A 12211-nucleotide genomic window follows, 5' to 3' on the forward strand; every position below is an offset into this window, starting at 1 on the left:
TGAGTGTGACATCACCAGTGAGGTCAGTTATTACAGTAATTCTGGCTCTGAATATGAAAACCCTTAATTTTTAAATTTGGCAAATCAGTGGTCTATTTTGGGATCACACCCCCCCCCCCCCCCCCCACTACCTCCATGAAAGACAAAATTTATAGCACGAGTGGCCAATCTTATGGCTTCTCTGGGCCTCATTAGAAGAATAATTTTCTTGGGCCATAACAATAGCTGATGAGCTTTAAACATGTAAATATCACCAAAAAAAATCTCATATTTTAAGAAAGTTTACAAATTTGTGTTGGGCTGCATCCAAAGCCATCTTGGGCTACACGTGGTTCATGAACCACAAATTGGACAAGCTTGTTCTATAGCTTACCAACAAGCAGACCTAAAGAAAGATGAAATATAGCTCATTTTAAATTAAGGGAAAATAAATCAGACTAGTGTACAAAAGTTTAATCTACTGAAGAGTCAAGTGAGTCTGTTGAAATAAACTGATAATGAACAGATTAATTGGAGGAAAGGCACACAGATTAATATGCACAGGAGGGAGCGGTACAAAATTTGAGACTCCAAGGACCAGATAGCTGAAGGTTAAATAGCATAAAGGAATAGGAGCTTGAAGCACTGGGGGAAGTAGCAACAAGCTAGGGGAGGGAAAGGGGAGGAGCCCAGTGAGGAGCAAAGACTGTCTTATTCAGATAAAAGTTGTTTTGGAGCAACATCCAAAAGAATAGGTGATAGCCTGTCTGTCTGCAGTGATGAATTAATCTCTGTTGATTAACCTTTCCGGATCGTTTGATGAATTCCCTAGGGAAAGGATTCTAGACCATTCTGTTCTTTTTGGAAGAACTTCCCTCAGTCAGATAAGGGAACTTCAGAGAAGGCCCCTTCCTGCACTTCAGAAGAGAAGTTGTGGGAGGAACAGAAGGTCAGAGAGAAACATTGGTTCTGAGGCTTCTTTCTGAAGCATTTCAATCTCCTTTTTTTAAAGCACTCAGTATGTCAAAGAGCCATGTTTTGGGGTGTCATTTTCTGAGCCCCAATGCTAAATTACATTTGTCAGATTGTTGACCTTACAATGTTGAAGAATGTCATCTTCCTAAAACATACACAAAAATAGCCCAGAAGGATGGCATACTATCTAGCCAAGCATCCAGCCCTGTGCGTAACTGCTGGATGCTTAGTAGGTACTTTATAAATATTGAAGGAACGGCCCTTTAGACTTCTTTTGCTTCAGTAATATCAAATGTGTATTACTTATAGAAAATTTGTAGAAAAGATAAAGAGACTAAAGGTGTTCAAATGAGTTTCCTTTTTTTTTTTTTTTTTTTTTTGGCAGAGAAAAGAATAATCAGGAAAGAGAATGCTAGAAAAACTAATGAAGCTTCAGACATCCTAAGGAAAACCAATGATAGATGGTCTCTCTTGCTAAAATTAATACTTAAGAAAGGAGAGGAAGCCCGTTGGGTGGTGGGGGGAAGCCACACAAGAATGCAAAGATGAATTTGTATACCATGCCTTTCAGCTATAAGACTTAAGAAGAAATTAGAAGAAAAAGGAAAATGTCCTGGACAACTATTCTAAAAAACATTATCTTATAAATGTACTGAAATGTTTAACTCAGCATGAAATAATTGAGATGTTCGTTATTGTTTTGTAAAGATGCTACATAAGGGAGCAAACAGTATTTCAGAGAAGATTTCTCTTCATCTGGGCACATTGCCTAAAGAGCTACAAATTATCAACATATATTATTCTAAATGGGATTTGGAAAAGAAGAAATTATGTGGATTAAATTCCAAGTGAAATTAAGATTACTGTGGGAGAGAAATTGCTGAATACTGGTCTATTTCACCTACTTTCTTAATTAGCATTTGTATTTGACCTCTTTGTCATATTTATACATTTTTTATTAGGCTTTTCCAAAAAAAAATTGTTTGAGAGTTTTTATGATTTTTGACAGTTCAACATTTATAGTCCAAGCAAAAGTGATAAGCTTTTTCAAGCGTGTGTTACTAAGGTCTTAGAGAAAATAAATCCAGTCATTTGATACAAGAGCAGGGAAATAGGAGTCATCTTTCTAAATCAAACCAGCTATTCATAAACCTATTTATTATCTCATTTTATTCTACAATTACCCTATATATCTGGTTTTTGAAGTGTGAATAGGAAGTTATTCTGTGCATACCACTATATTATTTCTTAGCGCGCCATTCCTTCCTTCTTTTTTGTTGTTTTTTTTTTTTTTTTGATGGAGGCTCAGTTACCCAGGCTGGATTGGAGTGCAGTGGTGCAATCTTGACTCAGTGCAACCTCTGCCTCCCGGGTTCAGACAACTCTCCTGCCTCAGCCTCCTGAGTAGCTGGGATTACAGGCATGGCTCACCATGTCTGGCTAATTTTTTTTATTTTTAGTAGAGATGGGGTTTTACCATGATGTTCAGGCTGGTCTTGAACTGACCTCAAGCAATCTGGCTAATTATTTTTTGTAGAGATGGGTTTTCAGTGTGTTGTTCAGGCTGGTCTTGAGCTGACCTCAAGCAATCCACCTACTTTGGCCCCCTAAAGTGCTGGATTTATAGGTGAGCGCCATCACGCCCAGCCATCTTTTTCTTTTTTTGATGATACAAGTGCTAAATGAGTTAGTTGCCTTAGTTTTTTCTAAAGTCCCTTTCTGAAGAAAGCTGCCTCACCTATAGTCATTGAAGAAAGAAAGGGATCTGGCCCATTCCTGTGTGACCCTTCCCAATTACACTGACTAGACCAGAGGCAGAATCCTTATCCAAAGGAAAAAAATGCTGACTGCTGGCCCTGGAGATAGCTTTCCTCAACCATGATGAGCTGGATCACTTCACATTCTTGCTCCGGAATCTAAACCAGGTAATTGTAAGTACTGGTTGGCAGTGAGAGAGGGAGCTGAAAGGATACAAGAGGCTTAAAGCAGGAGGAGGTACACAAGAGCCAATGCTCAGAGAAAGCAGAAAACATGAGTAAGAATGAGATGGAGAGAACTGATCAAATGGTAAGTTGTCCGTTGACAGAAAAAAAGCAGAGTATAGAAACAGAAACAGCTGGAGAGTTGCTTTCACATTGAGATGAAAGTTCCCTTGGCTGCTGTTGAGATAAAATAATCCCCAGCCCTGGTTTGGTTCTAGAATGACCTCCCACTTCCAAATAGAATCAAACTTGGCTGTGTAGTAATTCCTTACCTACCTGTTCCTTTGCTTGTGTGTTAAAAATACAAAAAGCAGAGAAATACAGGCAAATGATTTCAGGTATCGCTGTGGTGAATAGTGGACAAAATGTTGATCTACACTTTATAAAAAGAAGAAATTGAAAGAAGGAAAGTGTCCTGGATGACAATTCTAAATAATATTATCTGTAAATGTACTGGAATGTTTAACATGTTTAAGACTGATCTTATATTGTCCTCCCTCCTCCCAAAAAACAAAACACCTAAAAACACACACACTGACACACATAGCCAGTTTTTGATTGGATATCCCATTGAGCTGGTTCTCAGAAGCCTAATGTTACTATCATGTTTCTAATTGCTGTATTTGTAAGGAATGTATTAGGTTGTGTGCAACAAAGCTAAGTAATGTTTAAATAAATAAGCTTTTCTAACATAACAAGAAATTTAGAAAAATGCAGTTGCACATATTGATAATGTCTTAAATATAGACTTTGAGAGACTTTAATAGGCTTTTCTTAAGTTACTCATTCATGTCCATGTTTGAGGCAGGATAAAGGGAAGAGGTATCTTCTTTCTTCTCTTACCAGATAAAGTAAAAGTCTTTCCAGCGTCCCCAACAGTCTTCCGTGTATGGTTTCATTGGCAAGAATTGTGTCACATGATCATTACTGCTTATTGGGGAATCTTGGAAAGTACGTGGTAATGACTGATGTGGGGCACCATGTTATTCTGCAGGAAAAGGAGTTTCTATTAGCAACTAATAGATGTTATAATAGAGATACTACTGATGGAATGGACTCTGTGGCAATATGGTACCAAATTATAAACAAGCCCCCTAAGGTCATGCCTTGAGATAAGCAATATTAAAACATTTGCAGCTCACTGACTGCCAGATGCTGACTAACTGATACTCCCCCACACCTATTGCACAAGCCATAGGTACAGCTTTGGTTTGACAAGAGACTGATTTCAGTAGCTCTCTTCTGATGGCAGACTACTGACCATGGTCTTGTTCTGGGCAGTTTACAGAGGCTGCACACTGAGTGCCTTTGCCTCTGCTGCTTCACCTTTTGGTATATTGAGCTTCACCTTTTGACATATTGGGCCTAAATACATTTAAAGGTTAAGTCTATGCCAAAGATGCTGTAACATGCACATTTGCTTAATACACATGCAGATGTCACCCCCCCTTGTCAATATCTGTAGCTTTTCCTATAACCTGTTGAATATATATACCTAGCTAACCTGCTTAGCATAAATTTCTGTCTCATCTTTCCTCCAAAGTGCCTGTTTTTGGCCTCTACTTCCCTGCAGGCTGCAATACTTTACAAGAAATAAAGCACTCTTGAAATTTATGAGCCTTGAAACAAATGAGATGCAAACAGACAGCACTGGAGAGTGAACACTAGTCATGGACCCCTGGGCATAGCCCAGAGCCAGTGACTTCCCTGAGTGAGGTTGTCCTCCAACTCAACTAGCCATCTGTTGGTGCTATAACTGCTCAAGCCTAAATCCTGAAATGTGCACTTTTATTTTAGCTTGAAAAAAATTTAAAGCTACAGAAGAATTGGAAGGATCGTATAATAACATATGCATGTTTGTATGTATCGTTATATATTATTGTTGAACCAGTTTTACATGTTGCAGACAGGATGACCTTATCCTACATACTTCACCATATATCTCTGAAGAACAAGTACATATTTTTTTTTATATAACTTAGGGCAATAATCAAATTCAGAACATTTAATATTGATTTAATACTATTACCTAATATAGAGTCATATTCACGTTTTGCCTATCCTTCCAATACTGTTCCCTCCCCACCCTCCCACACCAATTCAGGAGCCCATTTAGGATTATGAGGTGCATTTGGTTGCCATGTATTGTCAGTTTCAATTTTTCTTTGCCTTTCCATAACATTGATTTTTTTAAAGAGAACAGCTGTTTGTTTTATTGAATTCCATCAATTTGGGTTTGTCAGATTATTGGCTTACGATTAGATTCAGTTATGAATTTTGGCAAGGATATTGCAGATGTTATGGGAGGTTCTTAGTGCATCTTGTCAGGATGCACGTGCTGTCTGTCCCATTATTGTTAATGTTAGCTTCAGCAACTTGCTCCCCCTTTCTGTAATGTTAAGTACTCTGTGGAGAGATGCTTTGAAATTGTATACGTATTTTATTTCCTAAGAAACTTTCATCCATTGATAATCTTTTCCCGAATCAATTATTAAAGTTGGTTGTAAAATAATGAATTTCTAACTCTATCAGTGTTTCTTCTTCCTTCTTCCCTTGCTTCCCTCCCTCTCTCCCTCCCTCCCTTCCTATGAAACTGCTACAAGGAAACATTGGGTAAAATCTCCAGGACATTAGTCTGGGCAAAGACTTCTTGAGCAATACCCCACAAGCACAGGCAACCAAAGCAAAAATGGACAAATGGGATCACATCAAGTTAAAATGCGTCCTCAAAGTAAAAGATATAGTAAGTGAAGAGATAACTCACAAAAGGGGAGAAGATATTTGCAAACTAACCCTCTCACAACAGATTAGTCACCACAATATATAAGGAGCTTAAACACTCTATAGGGGAAAAATTCTAATAATCTGATCAAAACATGGACAAAGGATTTGAATGGACATTTCTCAAAAGAAGACATCCAAATGGCAAACAGGCATATGAAAAGGTGCTCAACATCAATGATCAGACAAATCAATACTACAATGAGATGCTTATCTCACACCAATTCAAATGGCTTTTACCCAAACAATAGGCAATAATAAAAGCCAGCAAGGATGTGGAGAAAAGGGAACTCTTGTAACTGTTGGTGGGAATGTAAATTGGCACAACCACTGTGAAGAACAGTTTGGACATTCCTCAAATCAGTAAAATTGAGCTTCCACATGATCTGGTAATACCAGTGCTGGATAAATACCCTCATCCCCTGCCGGAAAATAAAAGGAAATAGGATATTGAAGAGATATCTGCACTCCTATGTTTGTTGTAGCACTGTTTACTAAGCTAATATATGGAAACAAACTTCGTGTCCATCAACAGATGAATGCATAAACCAAATATGGTATTTATACAGAATGGAGTACTATTCAGCCAGCCATAAAAAGAATGAGATCCAATTACTTGAAACAATGTGAATGGAACCGGAGATTATTATGTTAAGTGAAATAAGCCAGGCACAGAAAGAAACACTGCATGTTTTCACTTATTTGTGGGATTTAAAAATCAAATCAATTGAACTAGTGAACATGGTGAGTAGAAGGATGGTTACCAGAGGCTGGGAAGTGTAGAGGAGGTTGGAAGGAGGTAGGGATGGCTAAGGGGTAAAAACAAACAAAAATAGAAAGAATAAGATCTACTGTTTGATAGCATAATAGGGCGACTATTGTCAATAATAATGTAATTATATGTTTTAAAATAACTTAGTGTTAATTGGATTGTTTGTAACTTGAACATTCCAGGTTTCTTACACTAACCCAAGGATCATTCATTTCTACAAGCAGAATTTAGAAATGAAGACGTGGGCTGTGTTACTTTGTAACTGAGGTGTCTCAACAGTCAGTGCTAGGAAATTTGTGTGTGTGTGTGTGTGTAAATTTATACTGATTCACAGATTTCTTCCTTGCCTTTCTCCATTCTGTATGTGTATCTCTCTTCTGCTATAATGGAAACCCTGATTCCTAAAATAAAACAATATTTATTTGTACAGTTCTGTTATAGGCACAAAATTGCTACACCCATGGCACCATAATCAAGAAATCTACTAGAGGTCAAAATTTCTTTGCACATGCTCTAAAGTTCCTTTGGATTCCCTGCCTCCCTTGTGGTTATGTTGTGCACTTGGTAAGGTTCACTTGTTTCTATTTGTATTCAATTTTAGTTCGTTCCCCACTTTTGAATTTTTATTTTTTTAATGTTTAAAATACATTTTCTAAATGCAAAACTTTGCAAAAAGATATTTTAGAATTGTGCTGATCCATTCTTGATTCTTCTCTACACTCATTGAATACTCTCTTGTATTTCTGATATTTTTCTAGGCTGTAAATAAGCCATCATCACCTGTGAACTTTATTACCTCCATTGCCTCCTCGCTGGTTTTGCCCCCTTTCAATACAGTAATTCTGAACCTGGGCTGCACAATAAAATCATCTAAGGAATTTAAAATATACTGGTGCCTCGATTCCACCTACAGAGATTTCATATATTTCTGGAAGGGACTGTTATTGGATTAAAAAAAAAAATGAACTGCCCAGATCACTTATGAAACTACCTAGTTGAAAACCACTGGGCAATTCAATGATTTTTCATCAATGGACATATCATTTTACATTCCCAGCTTAAAATTTCTATAGCTTCTCAGTGTCTTCAGCATGAACATCTGGCTTCTCCCCATGATCTAGGCTTACTTCTCCAGTCAGACTTATGCCCCTTCTCCCTAACCTTCCTTCCCTATGCTGTAAGAGCCATCCAGACTAAACTACTTTTATCCTGGGAATCCACCATGGACTTGGCCACCTCCAGACCTGAGCACATACTGTATCTTCTGCTTAAACCATCTTTTTCCTATTCTTTATCTGGCTAATATCTAATTATTTGGATGCCATCATAGATAAGACTTCTTTAATCACATCTTTCTTACCTGATCTTCCACCTCTGGTTTAGGAACCTGTGCATGCCCTTCCTTGGACCCCCTCTTCACTGTTTTATAAAAATGTGTAGTAACCTTCTGCCTTTTGCTTATCTCACTCTACTAGATTACAAACTTCATGAAAGAAGGGCCAGCCCGTCTCTGTCATCATCAGTGCCTATCACCATGCTTGGCCATAGTGACTGCTCCATCAATGAATGAGGAATGAGTGGATAAATAAATAAATATAAATTGCATTGTTTTGGTAGAATCCATTTGCCATAACCAAGTCCCCAAATCCTCACTGGTCATCCAATAAGAGAAGCAGGAAGTGCAGGGCTATGTGTGTGGCAGGTGTACAGATGCTTGACTGACAGGTGGACTAATTTATCCATATGACGATTAGTATTTACAGTGTCTACAGCCATGTTCTGAGTACTTCAAGTATGAATGCAATAACCTTAACTGGAACATAGCATCCTTCTTTTTCTGTAGAGCTCTCAGCATTCGTATACTTTCCCTTCCCTGTCCTTCTTAAATTAAGTAATAGAAGAGAGTTTAAAGACCATGTAATTTAATCTTTTAGTTTTATAGATGAAGATTCTGAAACCAGAGGAACTAAGTAACTTACCCAAGGTCATAGAGCTGTTTACTGTCATGTATCATCTATATCACTTTCCTCCTAATTGGAAACTTGACTTACTTCCCTAAATTTAGTGTCCCACCTGGTAAAGTTGCAAGCCCCACAAGTTGTATTTTCCCAATAGGTACATGAGCTCTTTTTCCTGAGCTAATCACCACCCCACTCCTGTGTAGTGCACATGAACACAACAATTATCATTCTTCTATTTGCTCTGAACATACAATAATGGATTTTTAAAGCTCTCCTTTAAAAAAACCTCATATAGTTTCAGACAATGGCAAGAGTTAATCTTGAAAATTACAAAACCAAAATGTGTTGAGTAAATTGAGATCCATTTTCTCTGACAGCATTTGGCCTAGGCAATGATCGCAAAGGCTGGCTCCATTTGCATTTTCCGTAAGATGTCTTTGTGAGTACACTTGTCAAAACTTGATTTAGGAGTGCACTTCTGGTTTTAATTTGTGATTGCTGCTCCTGCTGTGGAGAAATAGAAGCCCTTGGTCCTCGGGGCTTTCCATCAGAGGCAGCGTGCTCAGGAGGTGCACTGTGTTCCGTGAGCAATATTCACTGTGGCAGTATTCTCTCCCGGGACTATAGCTTTCAAACTTTCAAAGTTGACTTTGACTTCGACAAGTGTAAATTCCTTTCTGTTGCCCCCTTTCCATTTCTTTGTTTTCCTAGACAGAATTTCTTACAGTAAACAAAGGTGAAGTGGTAGCATTTTTCATAGAAATGTGGATGTTTGATTTTTTGTGGTAAGTAGAGGGTTTGCCCAGAAAAAAGTATGAAACAGATTAAAACATATATATTTGATGCCAATCTATTCCGCTTTCTGTGACCTCCTTTTTGTTGGTTAAAACATTGATTCAATATTTATTTGGTGCCTACTCTGTGCCAAGCACTATGCTAGGTGTTTAATATTGTAGGTATATTATTACAGTATAATGATTGTATTTATTTATATCTTATATTAGTTTAATAAACTTTTTAACAACATAGACTTCTATCCATAAACTCTCTTTCCCGTGTTCTCATATAACCAAATGTATTAGTTTCCAAGGGCTGGTAGAACAAACTACTACTAACTCAGTGGCTTAGATAACAGAAATTTATCTTCTTTCTAGAGGCAAGAAGTTGACATAAAGGCATTGGCAGAGCCATACTTCCTTTGAAGTCACTAGGAAAGGATTGATTTCAGGCTTCACTTACAGCTTCTGACAGTTGCTTGTCTTGTGACAGCAATTGCCAGTCTTCACATGGCTTTTCCTGTGTGCGTATGTATGTGTGTTTATAGACAATTTCCAATTTTCCGAAGGACACCAGTCATATAGAATTAGAGCCCACACTACTCTGGTATAACCTCATCTTAACTAATTACATCTGCATGACCCTATTCCAAATAAGGTCACATTCTGAGGTACTGGAGTAGCTCCCATTGGGACTTTAATATATTAATTCTAGGGGCACAGAATTCAAGCCGTAACACCCATTCAAATGTCACCAATTCCGAAGCCATTTTTACACCATCTACCATGCCTCCTCAACCATATATAATTAAGCAATCTTTTCCTTAACATGCATAGCGTTTCATCTACACCGTTTTTACCTAGCTGATTCATACGGATGGCTTACGTCATTTTCTAGACTTTATGCTCCTTAATATTAAGACCTATAACTAATAGCTATTGGGTATCACCAGGATGATGCCCTACACAAATCACATAAACATATAAAACGAATGAATGAACCAACCAAAAAATAAATATTTACATTGCCATTTCTGGCTAGAAAATGTTTTTATATATGTGATTTTGTTTGCACCCCAAAGTAATTTTTGCACTGTGCATGTAGGAATTATGATTTTCACTTAGGACTGTGGAAACTGAAGCCCAATTGAGGTTAAATTTTAGAGTCACATGAACATGGTGGAGGCTGCTTCAAAATCCAGGTCTCCCGACTCTAAATTTAGAATTATTGTCTCATTGTATTTTCTTCAGAGATACTCTTATCACTACCTTATACCTCTGCCACCCCACTTAGTGGTCAGTGCTTACCCAAAGTACTGTAACTGCCCACAGTTTCCCCTTATAACAACTTATCTGAGACACTTCCAGTCTTATACCCTGAAATGTCTCTTCTTCTCTCTTTATCTCTCTCCTTCTCTGTCTTTCTCTGTGTCTCTGTCTGTTTGCATGCATGTGTTGGTATGTATATATCTCTTCCTTTGGGGTTAAGCCATTCAGTGAGACCAAATTAACTTAAAACAACCCACGTTCCTTCCAGAATAGAGTGTTTAATGTTTTAGAAACAAAACGTCTGATTTTGGGGATTCTGGCACTGCGACAGTCTAAGAGGGTCACATTATGATAGACAGTAGTTTCACTGCTTTGAATATCATTTCTGTTGTTATTAAAAACAGATTCAGACAGTGCCAAACAGACAAGTCCCTCTGGGTGAAGATGTTTATAGTTGACATTAACTCTGACTAATCCTAAGGAAGAAAATATTTTTTCAAAATGATAAAACCTCTATTCACTCACACAAATGTGCGTGCACATTTGCATTTAATAACTAACATTGAAATATTGAGGCCGGGCGCGGTGGATCAAGCCTGTAATCCCAGCACTTTGGGAGGCCGAGGCGGGTGGATCACGAGGTCAAGAGATCGAGACCATCCTGGTCAACATGGTGAAACCCTGTCTCTACTAAAAATACAAAACATTAGCTGGGCATGGTGGCGCGTGCCTGTAATCCCAGCTACTCAGGAGGTTGAGGCAGGAGAATTGCGTGAACCCAGGAGGCGGAAGTTGCGGTGAGCCAAGATCGTGCCATTGCACTCCAGCCTGGGTAACAAGAGTGAAACTCCGTCACAAAAAAAAAAAAAAAAAAAAGAAATATTGATATAGCATTGCTCCCTGGGATAGATTTAGACGTAAGACCTTCCTAGAAGCAAAGAAAATGATTACCGAATCTCAGCTTTAATGTGAAGTATCATGATGCGGATAATTTTGCTTCATTCTGTTTTACAATTCCAATATTCCAGGCTCTCCGTGAACTCCTACCTTATTTTCCCAAGGTTGCAGGAAATTTGCCTTCTTCCAACTGTGTAATAATATTAATGTTAATTCATGTGCATAATGCTTTACAATTTAGAGTTTTCACTGTATTTTCTCTTTTTAACCTTAAACCCACTTTATGAGATAAACAATTCTACTGTCTTCATTTTGAGAAACGACTCAGCCTGCCCAAGATTATAGGGGTGAAAATGAGAGAAACGAGACTTGAGCCTGGTATTCTGACTCCACATTTTAAGCTCATTTGACTCTATTTCCTTACTTTTTGTGCATTTTAGCTCTTAAGCTGTTAGGTTAGAATTTACCGTGGTGTTTAGCAGGCTACCCTGCACAGGGCTTTTTACTGTGGAGAAACTTGGGGTTTGAACTGCAGCTTTACTACTTCTTGCTGGGTGATACTAACACATTATTTGCCCTGCCTAAGCCTCAGTTTCTTCATCTAAAAATGGTGACAGTAATAGTGCCCATAGCATAGAGTTTCCAGGAAAATTAAACGAAGTAATCTATGTAATGTTCTTAAAGTGCATAGTGTCTATTGGCATTGTTACATTATACAATTTGCAAGTTATATGAAGTTGGATGAGATATTTTTGTTTTAGTTTCCTCATCTGACAAAAAAAGAGAAAAAACATTAGGGATCTTGCCAAGATATCACAA

Source organism: Sapajus apella, unplaced genomic scaffold (genome assembly GCF_009761245.1).
Source record: "Sapajus apella isolate SASKATOON/1434 unplaced genomic scaffold, GSC_monkey_1.0 scaffold4, whole genome shotgun sequence".
NCBI lineage: Eukaryota > Metazoa > Chordata > Mammalia > Primates > Cebidae > Sapajus > Sapajus apella.